The sequence below is a fragment of the Choloepus didactylus genome, chromosome 6 (assembly GCF_015220235.1).
Source record: "Choloepus didactylus isolate mChoDid1 chromosome 6, mChoDid1.pri, whole genome shotgun sequence".
In the NCBI taxonomy this organism is placed as follows: Eukaryota; Metazoa; Chordata; class Mammalia; order Pilosa; family Megalonychidae; genus Choloepus; species Choloepus didactylus.
Window position 1 is genome coordinate 101,461,035 of NC_051312.1, and position 14,810 is coordinate 101,475,844.

General features: G+C 41.4%; 1 non-coding gene across 1 annotated transcript; it reads left to right on the plus strand.

Annotated features, from left to right (window-relative positions):
- Positions 1–6,193: 6,193 nt before the first annotated feature.
- Positions 6,194–6,295, plus strand: LOC119538967. The gene has a single exon (XR_005217744.1). It is a non-coding gene; the product is annotated as a U6 spliceosomal RNA (small nuclear RNA).
- The last annotated feature ends 8,515 nt before the right edge of the window (positions 6,296–14,810 follow it).

The following is a 14,810-nucleotide window of genomic DNA, read 5'->3' on the forward strand; positions in this document are numbered from 1 at the left end:
ATCTGATTCTTGTTGGGTTCAGTTGGTGCACTAAGTTTGGGTGTGTTGTTGGTGCTGTCCGCCCTGAATGTGGGGCATGTGTCTGAGTGGTTAGGGAGGCAGGGCAGCTTTAATAATCAAACCTCCTAGGTGTTCCCAGAGATTTAAGGCTGTTGCAAGAGTCCAAGCCTTCACCTCTGTCCCACCACAGATCGTCTTTGCCATTGATCCACAAGTCCCTGGCACTGGCGTAGGGTCCCTGGGACTTCCAAGTAGGTCCCCCTTCTCAGCCGTGCTCTTCCAGGACCCCTGCTGAGGGAAGGCTGCACCATGTCACAAGTGCACGCCAGCCCTCCAGGGAAGCCCTGGGCCACCGGGCCATGCAGGGGGATTCCCAGCCTGCTGTAAAGATGGTTGAATGGGACATGTTAATTTCCCCATCTTCCCAGCTCCAGGACAATTAGCTGTGGGTGCACTAAAGGCCACTGTACATGGCCAATATTGTGGTGTGTGCGCGGTACTGTGGGAAACACTCCTCATCACACTGGGACCCTTGGCGCGGCTCTGGGCTATGGGTCCAGCCCTGGGCAGGAGCATCCCCAGCCTACTGGGGAGATGGTTGCAAGGGGTGCAGTTTCTTTCTCCTTTTGGCTCCCCTCTACCCCCCTGGCCCCAAGACAATCAGCAGCGGGTGTGGGAAGGGCTATCCTCCACGCCAGACACCAAGGCGTTGGGACAGCCCACTCCTGTCGTGCTTCACTGCGCGGTTCTCACTGTCGTATCCGCAGTTGGTCCCAGGTTTTTTTTTTTTTTAAAGAACTAGTCCATCTCCAAACGCCAACCCACAGTTTCCCCACACTGCAGAGCAGCCGCCAGACTTTCAGCCGGCTCACTCACTCGTTTCAGAATGCAGACTCCTGGTTTCACCAAATGCACGGCCCCTGTGGATTTTAGCAGACCTTGTCTGACTGATGCATTGCTGGAACTGGTATTCTGGGTCACTTTCTGGCTTTTATCTAGTATTTTTCATGGAGGTGTTTTTTTGCCCTGTCTTACCAAGCCGCCATCTTGGGTTCTCCCTGTTCCATATGAATTTGATGATTGACTTTAGAAAAGATAGTTTTTAAAATCAGTAAATCCCTATTAGCACCAGAAAACAAGAAAATAGGCAGAATTTATTATGGAAACCTGGATAGAAAGCAGTTGGAATCAAACTGATGGAGAACCAGGAGCAGAAGTATTAACACATTCCAAACATCCTCCAGAGAAAATTACTTTGAAGGTAGGTGCAGAGAATCTTCAAGGTCCAAGGAAACAAATATAAAGAATAAGAGAGAGTTGTGGCACAATCATCCAGTTAATCTTTAAACTGCCCTCTGTGTACCTTATAGAGAAGTCTGCCAGTCAAAATGTCCTAACTACCCACAGAGTCTGGGCTCAGAGAAGCCTACTGGGGGAACAGATCACTCAAAACTATAGCAAAAACTTACCCAAGATACCTACTAATTAACCTGTCTTTCAAACATAGACAGGAATGGAAAACCAGGGATCACCAGATACTTGAGAAAATTCAACAGCTCTAAAGAAAAGATCTAAGATGAGCAAACATAAATTGATCCTAAAGGAAAGACAGCTAATTAAGGGAACAGAAAAGCATATTTTAAAAATTCTAAATAACAGTCTTAGAAAGATACAGGAAGATATCATAGCAAGCTGCCATGAGAAAGGAAGAAACAACAAACAAACAAAAAATTTTTAATTATGATAGTAAAACTAAACAAAGGAATAGATGGAATGAAAAATAGAATGAATATGGCAAAGACTGAGAAATAATGCAGAAGTTAAAGTGAGGAAATCTTTCTGAATGCACAGAAAAAGATCAAGAATGGAAATTTAGAGAGAGAAATTGAGACATGAAGGATCGATTCAGAAGGAGCTCCATTCATTTAAAAGAAGTGCCAGGAGAGAACTGAGAAGTGTTGGGTGGGAGCTCTGCAGAGAAATAGTAGAAGAAAATTTCCCCAACCCTAAGAATGGCTCAAGACTTCAGAGGGCTTGCCAAGTGTCATGCAAGATAATTTTAAAAGATCCATTCTTAGACAAATCCTAGGGATGTTTGAGACAAAAAGACAAGGTGAAAATCCTAAAAGTATTGAGAGAGGAAAACCAGGTCACCTAAAAGGAACAAAAATGAGACATTTGAAAGGTAACTCTGGAAGCTGGAAGGCAATGAAGCAGTAACTTCAAAATTTGAAAGAACATATTTTGAACCTAAAATTATGTACCATGTTAGTCAAACTGGTATTCAAATAAGAGAGCAAAATAAAGACATTTTTTAACCCAAAAGGATTGAGAACAATTATTTCCAATGCATCCTCTGTAAAGAATTACTTAAGGATGTACTGCCATGAAAGAAAAAAAATGAAATTCAGGAAAGAAAGATGTTATATACAAGAAAGAGTGATAAGGAGAGAAACTTGCAAATTTTCAGTTGTTTAAATAGTTCAGAAACTATTTCATAAGCAATATGGAAAAAATTAATAACAATCTGGAATTAAATCTCAAATGAATAGAATATAGGAAGTGTTGAGGAAGAATATTTTGGGGGGTAAAGGGGATTCCATTTTTAAAAGCAACTTCATCTATAAAATACTTAGATTAGACTTAGCATGAAATATGTTTACTGAAGAACAAAAGAATAACTGGAGAAATGTACCATGTTCCTGGATGGAAGATTCAATATTGTAAAAATGTCAATTCTTCCCAAATTGACCTATAAACTTAATAAAATCTCAGTTAAAATCCCAGAAATATTTTAAATGAAACTTGGGAAGCCGATTCTAAACCTCATTTGGAAGAAACAGATGGTAATAAAACAATACACTAATTGAGCAGGCTCAGCAGAACTAAATCTAGAGTCTAGAAACAGGCACGTGCATACGTGGGTTTTTGGTGTAGATAAAGGCGATATTTCAGATTGGAGAGAATGAAGGATTATTCCATAAATCACACTGAACAATTGATTTTCTGTTTGGAAAACAAAATTGGATTTCTACCTCAAATCACACACAAGATAACTTTCAGCTTGTTTAAAGAGCTAAATAAAGAGAATATTTAAATAGTAAGAAAGAATATAGAAAAATATTTCTATAATACAGAAATGGGGAAGACCTTCTTAAGCAAGTCACAAAATACAGAGGGCATCATAAAAGACGAGATTGACAGATTTCATTAGACATTTAAAACTTTTTATTTTTAGAAAAGTAGCAAGAACAGTGCAATGAACCACTCCACACACATCACCAACCTATAACAACCATCAATTACAAGGCCAGTCATGTTTCTTCTATCCCCCACCCTCCCTGGGATCATTTTGAAGCAAATACAGACATCATGTCATTTCATTTATTAACATAGCTATCACATCCAAAAATATTAATAATTCCTTAATATAATTAGAGTTTAACAAAAATTTTTCATTGAAGACATTCATACAATACAGAAACTATAAACGAGTTTAAAAAGAATGAAAGTGGAAAATTATTTATCAAATATACAACAGAGGATTGATATCCTCAACATATAAACAGGACTGACAAATGAATATAAAAAGACAAACTAAACTACTAAAAGTGGAAAGAAAGTGAACAAGTAATGATCAGAAGAAGAAATATAAGTGGCCAATAATCATATAAAAATGCCCAATCTCTGGATACTGGGGAAAATGTAACTTGAAATATGAATGGGATATTTTTACCCTTCAGATTATCAAAAATGGGTAAGCTCGATAAAATGTATCACTGGTAAAATTCAGAGGAAATTATACTCTCATACTCTGTTTGTGGGAATGTAAATTGGCTCAGCTGTTTTTAGAAGGCAAAATTTTCCAATTTTAGGTGTCCAACCTGAAGAAATTTTTGCACAAATGTATGGAATCTCACAGAGCATGGCGAACTAAATACTGCAAACTCTGGAGTCAAAGCACTGTAAGTTCAACCCCAACTGCGAGAATTACTAGTTATGTGACTTGGGGTGAAATTACAGTAGTTGCTTCAGCAGTGAAACGGGATGATAATGGGATGCGAAGTGCTTAGAACAGAGCCTGGTAGGCACCAATACATCATGTATCATATATAAGGACATTAGACATTAGGTTATTTCCAATTTTGTGCCACTGGAAATAAATGATGCTGCAGTATTTGGAGTGGCAGAAAATTGGACAACATATTATCTATTGATAGGGGAATTGTACAACATACTATAGATGCTACACAATTGTTAATAAAAAGGTAATACAACTATACTGATTCTATGTGCTATCATGGAAAGACCTCAAGGACATATTGGCAAATGGGGGCAGTGGGGAGTAGGGCAGAGAGGGGAGAGAGAAAGCAAATGGCAGAACAATAAGTGCAGAATGATCCCATAAAAAAATAAATATGTGTATATATTGTATACGTATCCAGGCATACCAAGGTGGGGCGGTGCAATGGGAACGGTCTACCCTGGGTATAGGCAATAAAGGGAAGCACCAACTGAAGACAATTTAAAAAACTAATTTTAAACAATAACTTAAAAACAAAATAAACAATAATAAAACAATCTACTTTTTTATTATCACCTTGTGCTGCAAATCTAGACAATGTCAGTGATTAAATATTTCTCCCTGCCAGTGCAAGCCATTCCTCTTTCTCCCCACACCCTAACTCTATTCACCCCTGCGTGTTCCTATATGTGTAAGTGCATAGAAAAATTTATGGTAGAAACTTATTTACAGTATTTAATAAACAGGAAGATAATGTATAGAAGGAAGTGGGATGGGGGTGGTATATGAGTAAAATTTTTACTTTTTTTACTCTCTACTTGTTTATTTTTAAAAATTATTTTGCAAAGAATGTATTCATTTAGTTACAATTACTTACTTGTAAATTTTTTATTTGAAAAAATAAATAACATGGTGGGCAAAACGATTTATTCCCAAGAAGTCAGAAAAATGGAAGGCAATGATTGCATATACCATGTCCAGATATATTAGATCATGGAATGTAGATTAAGTGTAGAGACTGCATTTTCAGAACTAAAAATTAGAAACCTGTGTCTGCCAAAGGATTTTTGGTACAACTTTTGAGTAGGACAGTTTGGTTATCTGGATGGTTTATGGACTATCTGGGACAATCTGATGGTTTATTATTACCAATAGACTATTTGAAACTGGGCTGTCCACAAATGCTCAATCCTGCTGACATTTTTGGATCTCACTGGAACTGAACTCCTCCTGACACAATACCAGCTTAAAGCCTAGCCCTCAGCTTGCCTTATCCTTACTTCTCTGGGTCCAAGGCCTTGCAGGTTTTGCTCCCCACAAGACCTCCCAGGAGCTGTGACAGAGAGTTCCTAACTTCTGAATTGCCTTAGCAGCATCCCCGGCCACAGTGTCTGTCCCCACCTGAGAGGGCAGCTCTTTTTCTATTCTCTGTCAGCCCCTCTGGTTCACTGCTAACCACACCCCGCTGCGTGCCGTCTGCAACACTGGCATGGAGTTAAGTCCAGCCCCAGGTATGGGTTACAGATGCCAATCCTGCTGAGGCTAGCACAGACATTCCCAGTCACAGGATGAACTGAATCTATTACTTTTTTGCTGGTTACAAAAAGGAGGAAGGTGGTAGGCCCAGAGAAACAGGAAAGAGGGTTTCCCAGGAAACCAGACAGAGGGGAGCTGAGTGGAAAGGAGAAGCTGGACAGGACTCAGAACATCCTGGGGCCGGTAAAGGAAGTGAAAGGAAGGTAAGAACTAGATGAACACAACATTTTAGCTCTAAGTGTGGGAAAGGATGACTATAATAGAAATATCAAGGTAAACTCATGGATGCAGCACCGAGAAGGACAAAATAAAAGGCTCCGGTGAGCCTCAGCATGTTCTGCTGGAGAACAGGGAAAGAACATGGGTCAGAAAGACCTGCCCCCCACCCTGGCTGTGTGACATTGAACAAGGTCCTTAACCCCGGAGCTTTACTTGTAAATGCTGATCCTTCTAAGCATTAAATGATTCCAGGAATGTAAAGCATTCAGTCCAGTGTTCAGTAAATCTGAATTTCTTTCTGCTTCCATCAAGATGTTGATGGTGACATGAAAACTCAGGTGCAGCTTCTCATTACCCACATCATTCTCAGTGTGAGCAGTGAACATGGCAAATAGTAGTTAATTATGCTAATACTTGCTTTGCAGCACATATAGTAAAATTGAAACAATACAGAGAAGATTAGCATGGCCCCTGCACAAGGATGACTTGCAAATTCATGAAGCACTCCATATTTTTCTCTAATAAAAAATTATTTTAAAAAATGAAATAACAATAGTTAATTATGCCAGCTAACATTTATTGAGTGCATATTATCTGTAGACTCTGTCTTAAACACTTTGCAAATTTTAACTCAATCCTCACACTAACCTTAGGAGGCAGTTAATATTATTATTCTCAGTTTACAAATGAAAAAATTAAGGCTCAAAGAAGTTAAGTAATTTTCCCAAGATGCATAGCTAATAAGGGGCAGAACAGGTTGAAAATCCAGCTGTAAATGCAAAGGCCATGTTCTTTACCACCACACGATATTCCTTCCCAATAGTAAAACAGAAACTAGAGAAAAGGTAAAACAAGTGAATGTCCTAATGCAGACTCTGATGGAGGTAAGAGGACTCCTACCCCATGTGGGAGCAGTTGCTGCAAGAGTCTTCCGAAAGATCTTGCATGGACAGTGGAATCCAGGGGAATATGGTACCGCTGAGATGAAGTTATAACCTCTTCTGCCCAGAGATGGGCAATGGCATCCCAAGAGCAAGCTGAACACATATGTAACCAGTGCAAATAAAGCCGTAGGCTGGGGCATTGCCTCATGTTCTGAAAGCATCTTGCAATAAAAGAGGGTAATGTGGTAATAAGTCCAAACAGAAGAGAGATGGGTCAACAGGCAGTCTGGAAAAAATGAGTCAAAGTTTGCCCATGTGTCTACAGCTCTGCCCACTCTGATTCAAAATGTTCCATCCTGATTCTCTAGGCAGAAAGCCCTCGGATGGAGGAGGGTCTGAGGAAATAGGGCCTGTAGAAGGTTAAAGCACTGAATAAGCAAAAGAAATTACAACCATATATAGAATGTTAAGAGATTTTCATTAAGGTCAAAAGGGGGTGAGGTCATAATCATCACGACCACTTCATTCATTTACTTACTCATGCATTTATCTAGGAAACATTTATAAAGAGTCCACTATGCTCCAGTTCCTGTACTAGGTGCTAGGAATGCTATAAGGGATCCTCAGGAGCTGACAGCACAGTCAGGAGACAGCCGAATGCAGAACCTTCCAGCACAATCAGGTAAAATGAGAGCTGAATCAGGTTATCAATGAGAGCCTGCCAAATGTACTACATGGTCCCTTCCTGCAAGGTGGGGATTGTGCCAATGGGAAGTCGGAAATAACATTCTACAATCTGCAAAGTCTGAAGAGAGCCTTTGAGAAGTAGTCCAGCTCCCTCACTGAACAAAGAAGGAAACCGACGGCCTGAGTTACAAAAAGGATAATCTACAAATCAGCACTACATATGGTAAGTACCAGTGGAATGGCACCATCACAAGTGCCACAGGAGTATAAGGGAGACAAGCATCACAGTGAGTCAAGGAAGGCTTCCTGGAAGAGGTGGCGTATAAGCTGGGCCTTCCTGGAAAAATAAGTGTTTATATGTGTGTGTGTGATGGGGAGAGAGTGCTTTTAACTGGCTTTTTGATATTGGTCAAACTGCTCTTTAAGGCTGTTTAATTTTTTTTGTCTGGTTTATAAATCACCAAATGTCCTTCACATCTGAAATTCTTTGTGTTGTTAGTTTGTTTGAGAAGATCTGCCAGCAGATATGACATGGTTAACAGCACAGCCTTTGGAATCAGACAGACCTGGGGTCAAATCCAGACTCTGCCATTTTCTAGCTGTGTAATCCTAATTTCCTCATATGTTAAATGGGGATAATAATACCTACAACATGACTGTTATGAGTATTAAATCAAATAATATGTGTGTAAAGCATGTAGCCTGATACTCAGGAAATACTTGGCATAGCTCAATAAAGATTGCAATACTCACCTGCCTTGACCCTGTGACATTCAGGACAGCATGCCTTGTGTGCATGCATTTTCCCATGAGTTCACCAATGAAACAGGAACAGTGCCAGGCACTGTGCTAGGTGCTGGAGACAAAGCATCCTGTCTCCTGCCTGCTCAAGGCAATCTAGAGGGATGTCAGACACATAAATGCATGATTGCAGTACAGTGTAAGATGTGCTGGTAATAGTGTTGGGTAGTAGTTATTAGTGGTCATCTCTGGGTTGGCTGTGGACTTGCAGGATCACCATGGCCTGTGGGTCCTGACCTTACCAGCGTGCAGAGCCAACTGGAAGATGTTCCCACCAGCAAAGTTGCTACCATTTCCAGACAGCTCTAAGCTTGCTATGTATCACCTACAGTGTAATTTCTATTTGACAGCAGAATACCCTCAATAGAAAATAAAGTTCTCTTTTACTGGTCCAATATCCAGCAGAAACTGCAAAAAGCAGTAATAGTACACCTGCACTTAAGCTTCAGAGAACTTTTCATGACCCCTCCCCTCTCCCAATATGTTGAATGCCTGTGGGAACATGTGTTTGCAATGGCTCCCAATGGTCCCTATCACCTGGTATTTACATTCTTGTACCCCGCCCCCTCTCACACTGTTCCAGGGTTCATCTGTGTGGCTAATAGAAAACTGAAGAAGTGATGATACATCACTTCTGAGATTAGATTATAGAAGACACTGGCTTCCCTCTTGGGTGCTCTCTCTCCCTTGTATCACTTGCTTTGGGGGAAGATTTCCATAGATCTCAAGCAGATCTATGGAGAGGCCCACATGGTGAGGAACTGAAGCCTCCTGCTAACAGCCCCATCAGTGAGCTTGGAAGAAGATTCTCTAATCCCAGTCACATCTTCAGAGACTGCAGCCCTAGCCAACAGCTTGACCCCATGAAAGACCCTGAGCCAAAATTACCCAGCTAAGCCACTCCCAGATTCCTGACCCTCAGAAATTATGTGAAATAAGTGTTTGTTGTTTTAAGCTGCTAAGTTTGGGGGATAATTTACTATGCAGCAATAGATAACCAATATGGTGCCCCTTCTTTGTGCTTCAAGCATTCTGTTCATCGCATCATGATACTTAACCACACTTTGTTGTAATTACCTGTTTACGTGTCTGTCTCCTCATCAGACTGTGAGCTTCATGGAGACCATGTCTTATTGTCATTGTACCCTTATCACCTGGCATATGCCTGGTCCATAGCAGATCCTCAAAAAAGTCTGTTAGCTGAATAACTTGCATACATATAACACATTTGAATGACAAAGCATTGGTTCATCCATTTTCTCATATTGTCCTTATGGCAACTCGTGAAGGTTAATACTAATATTCTCATTCACCAGATAAGGAAATTGAGGCTCAGTGACTCACTGAAAAATCTTACAGCCAGTAAATAATAAAATCAGAACTGAAGCCCAAGCCATTCAATTCCTAGTCTATGCTCCTCTCTCTACACCAAACTGACCTTCATTTGGCTTGGGAGATAGAGGTAGGGGAAGAACTAATCTGGAGAATGAGGTGCTGCGCAATGACGGATGGAGCTCCATAGAAGGGAAGTGGAATAAAGTGGCTGATTTATGAGTAGGGTTAGTCTCTGAGGGCCTTTTCCCCTCCCCACATTAAGCATCTTATTCAATACTCATAAAAATCCTGAGGTAATTGATCAGTTATTTTTATTCCCACTTTACAGGTGAGAAAACCAAGGCACAGTCTCACATCTGTTAAGAGAGCTGGGACCCAGCTAAAGGTATTCACACTCCTAGTCGAAGGTTCTCATTGTTAAACCCAAACTGCCCCCTTCTCCCAATTCTGGACAGCTAGATTTGGGGTCCAAATGCAATTCCTGATTCCAGCAGGGGCACCCAAGGGTGAGATATCACAGAGTCTCAGACAACAAACAGGAGTGCCTAATACAAAGATTCTACCTCTACGGCTATGTCCTACGTCACCTCAGGCTGAGCTCAAGTCACTGATCCCCTGGTTCAAGGTCAAAGGTATCCTTTTTATTATCATGATTTTTATTTTTAGATAAGTTGTAGGTTTACAGAAAAATCAAGTAGAAAATACAGAGTTCCCATATACCACCCCTCCAGACACACATACTCACACAGTTAAAACCTTGCATTAGTGTGGTATATTTGTTACAATTGATGAAAGAGTATTATTATAAATTGTACTATTACCTATAGCCCAGGTTTTACATTAGGGTTCTCTGTTTGAAGTCCTATGTTTCTTGTTTTTAAATTTGCATTCTAATAACATATACACAGCCTAAAATTTCTCCTCTCAACCACATTCAGATATAAAATTCAGTGCTATTAATTACATTCACAATGTTGTGCTACCATCACCTCCATCCATTACCAAAACTTTTCCATCACTCCAAATAGAAACTGTACAATTTAAGCATTAACTCCCCATTCCCTACCCCTACCCCAGCCCCTGTAACCTATATGCTAGTTTCTGACTCTATAAATTTGCTTAGTCTAATTATTTCATATCAGTGAGGTCATACAACACAATATCCTTTTTACTAATGAGAGGAAATACAGGAAATATGCTAAGGTGCTTAGAGTCAGCTTCAGTTTGCACGTGTTTAAAATGGGAATGATAATTATAGTGGAGATTAAATGAGTTGATGTATGTAAAATGGCTGGCACATAATAGGTATCCACAAGCATGTGAATACTTTTCCCCTCTCTGGCTTTCTGTCATCCTCCTTTGGGATATTTTTCAGCATAGGAGCATACATCCTTTTGTGAGCCTCTCTTCTTCCCATAAACTGAAGGCTTAGCAGCTGCACTGAAAAGCACAAGAAGAGGAAACACATGAGGGCTTTGTGCACAGTCTCCAGCCTGAAGGGAGGTCTGCAGGGAGATTTCTGCTTTCTGTCAGCTGTGCAGTGAGGCAGGAATCCCTCCACTCGTGGAGGGCAGGAATCATGCTGAGGAGCAAACACTGAGAAGAAGCCCCCAGCAGTTCTGTGGGCCCCAGTGGAATGTGGCTCAGGGCTGCTTGACTCCATGCTGGGTTGAGTAAACTTGGCCTGTTCACTTCCATCCAAAAGACCTTTCACCTTGAAGGCTCACTGACTAGAAAAAACATTCCAGAAGCCAAATCTTTCTCATTCTCCAGGGAGCCAGGGAACAGACAGTTTCTGGACTGGACATCCGGCACGAACCCATGAGAGAGCCTCTCTGCTGAAGGCTCCCATCCCATCCCAGGAAGTAGAGGGCAGTTCCATGTGCCAGAAGACTGTTTCCAGACAAGAAGAGGATCTGGGCTTAGTCTCCATGTGTGCCAGCATTTAGATGTGTCTGTCTGGGGTTTTAGGCAAGTCAGGGGGAGTCTCACTTTTGCCATTCTATTCAATGCGGTCAGAACAATTATGCAGCCGAGAAACTACTAAGTGTGGGCCTTTGGAAAAACAAGGGATATTATTGAAGGCCATGAGCTTTGAAGTTTGAGAGGCTTCAGTTTGAATCGCAGCTCTACCTCCTACTAAGCTTGACTGGGGGTAGGTACTTAACCTTTCTGGGCCTCAAGTTTCTTTTTCTTTAAAGCAGGGATAATAATCTCTATACATAAAGGATTTAGAACAGTGCCTGTTGCCTGGTTAATGCTCAACAAACCGATCTTTATTATTGAGTTTCATGGGAAAATGGAGAGGTGAGTAACAGTAACAGATAGGGAGATAGGACATGTAAAAGTCAAAATAATTCATTTGATTTATTCAACCGGCATATACTGAAGAATCTCCTAAATGCTAGAACTAAGAGGAAAATACAAGAATAATAGCCCCTGGCCTAGAGAATCTCGAGAGTTTTGCAACTGAGATAGATGGATGAGTAAGCAAATAATTTCAGTACAGGGTTACAAATGATCTGAGATAAGCAAGTGAAAACGCAATGGAAGCAGAGTGGAAGAGGTATTTACATTGTCTAAAGGAGTTAGAAGAGGCCTTGCTGAGAAAGCAACCCTTGGGCCCGATTAGCTGGGTCTTAGCAATGAACAAACAGGAGCTTACCAAGTAGAATGAGAGTGGCAAGTCATTCTTGATATAGGGGACAGCAGGTGGAAAAAACAGAGAGGCATGTAAGAGGTTGAGGGGAAAGGGAACAAAGGAGTAGTTGGATATAACGTACATGATAAGGGATGATCAGCTTCAAGAGATATGTAAAAGACCTTGCTTGCCTGCTGAGTAGGGACTTTGCTCTGGAGGCAACAAGAGGGTTTTAAAACAAGAAACAAGATGATTAATTTGTTTTCGGAAAAGGTAACTGGGTGGAGGAGGGATTGCAAAGGGGAAAGACTGGAAGCTGGGAGACTGGAAGCATATGGAGATAAGAACCTCATCTAGGTTTCATAATCAGGAAGTTGGTGGGGGATCAGGAAGAGAGGCTAGACCTCCTGGCTCCTGGTCCAAGCTTTTTCGATTAGATTGCTCCTCCTTCTGCATCTTTGAATCTTGCCTTCTAAGCAAACTCTGACCTAAAATTACAGCACTCATGTGAACAGGAAAATCAAGCACACAAAATTGCAACTAGGTTTGAACTGAAACTGAGGTACATGCTTTTTATCCATGTTTTGCCTCCACATTAAAATATGTTCACCATTTTTCTAAGCACACTTTCCTGAGGTCTGTATTCCTTAGGAGAACGCAAACTGTTACTGATTTTGCTCAAATCATTTGTCAATTCAAGCAGTCAATCAGTCCAGCCATCCATCCACAGAAACGTACAGGCTACTGCAAAGTTCTCCTCCTTGGCTAAGCCCTGGGGATACAGAGATGAAAGGCAGTCTGCCCAATGGCCTAGTGATGAGGGAAGGCAGAAAAGTAAACACACAAGGACAATCCAATGTAAGGAGAGCAATGAAAGGGATGGGCTAATTGCTATGCACACTTGGAGCAGGAACACCCAACAGTCTGAGCCATCAGGGAAGGAGGGGCCTTGAATAGCAAAAAAGAGGGGATAGAGATACTCTAAACAAAAGGAAGAGCCTATGTGCTTTGGGGGTACAGTGTGGTGGTAGAAAGAATTAGAATTCTGGAACTCGGCAGACTTCCTAGTCTTGAATCTAAACATATGCTTTGCCTATTTTCATTGCATAAGCCACAATAATTCAGATTTAATGTATGGCTTCCCTCCAGCACCTCACTGTACAAGACTGCAAGCCAGGGCCCACCTTCCCCAAATAGACAAAGTTGGCTTAGCATTTTTTGACCTCCTCCTTGCTCCTCAGCCCCTCATCCCCCACCACACACATACCTTTGGCCCCGGTTTCCTACATTTTTCCTCCCACAGACCAAGAGCCCCACTTCAGTGCCTCCTGGGCAGTGCCCCTGGTTCACGATCTTTGTCTGTGCCAGTTTGGATGTATTATGTCCCCCACCATTATCTTTGGTACAGTTTTGTGGGGGCAGACATATTAGTGTTGATTAGATGGGAATCTTTGGATTAGGCTGTATTCATGGAGATGTGACCCACCCAACTGTGAGTGACATCTTTGATTAGGGTGTGACTTCTTGATTGAATGTTTCCATTGAAATGTGGCCCCACCCATTCAGGGTGGGTCTTGATTAGTTCACTGTAGTCCTATAAAAAGAGCTCACAGAGGGACCTCAGAGCAACTGAGAGTGACATTTTGAAGAAGAGCTGCAGCTAAGAGAGGACAAAATGCCCCAAGAGCAACATTTGGAGAACGCCATTTTGAAACACAACCTGGGAGCAAGCACACGCCAGCCACGTGCCTTCCCAGCTAACAGGTTTTCCAGATGCCAATGGCTTTTCTCCAGTGAAGGTACCCTATTGTTGATGCCTTCCTTACCTTGGACACTTTATGGCCTCAAGACTGTAACTTTGTAACCAAATAAACCCCCTTTATAAAAGCCAATCCATTTCTAGTGTTTTGCAAAACGGCAACATTAGCAAAATGAACACTATCTATTGTCCCTCACTTCCTTGTGGGTCAAATTCTGCCCAGCTTTCATATGAGTCTTACATAGTGAACTGGAAGGCTATTGTTCACCCTATTCTGTTCATAACTATTGGACAGCTTAAATCATCCTATCAGAGGTGTTTGCACTCAACATTTTCTTTCGCTTCTTTTTTTGCCTGTAAGATGAATGATGCCATCATTCCTCAACTATGCACACACTCTCCTTATGGTTTACTGTGACACTGCATTCTCTGGGGACACCTCATACCTCTCTGGCAGCCCCGGAGGTAGAGCTCTACCATGACACTTGTCAAACACACAGAATTGTAACCACCTACCTATTTCAGTCTTCCCACCAGACAACACTGAATGTCCTATTCATTTTTCTCTCCAGCACCTACCACAGTTCCTGACACATAGTAGCACTAATAAACATTTCTTGAATGAATGAATTAGTAAAGGAATGGATAGAACTCTCTGGAACAAACTTCTGCCAGCTGAATGCCACTCTAGTGGCAGGAATGCCAAGCATAAGTGGCAGACTAGAGAACCAACTTTTGAGACTTCTGGCGCACTCTCTTCTGTAGACCAGCACCTACTTGGCCTGTATTTAAGGCTAGTTGAAAGAAAAGAGAAAAAAAAAATAAAAAAAAAAAAAAAAGAAAGAAAGAAAGAAAAGAAATGGTGCTCCTGAGAGCAGGGAGAAGGCAGCATCTTATACCTTAATTTCATTGAGCCCTGCCTGA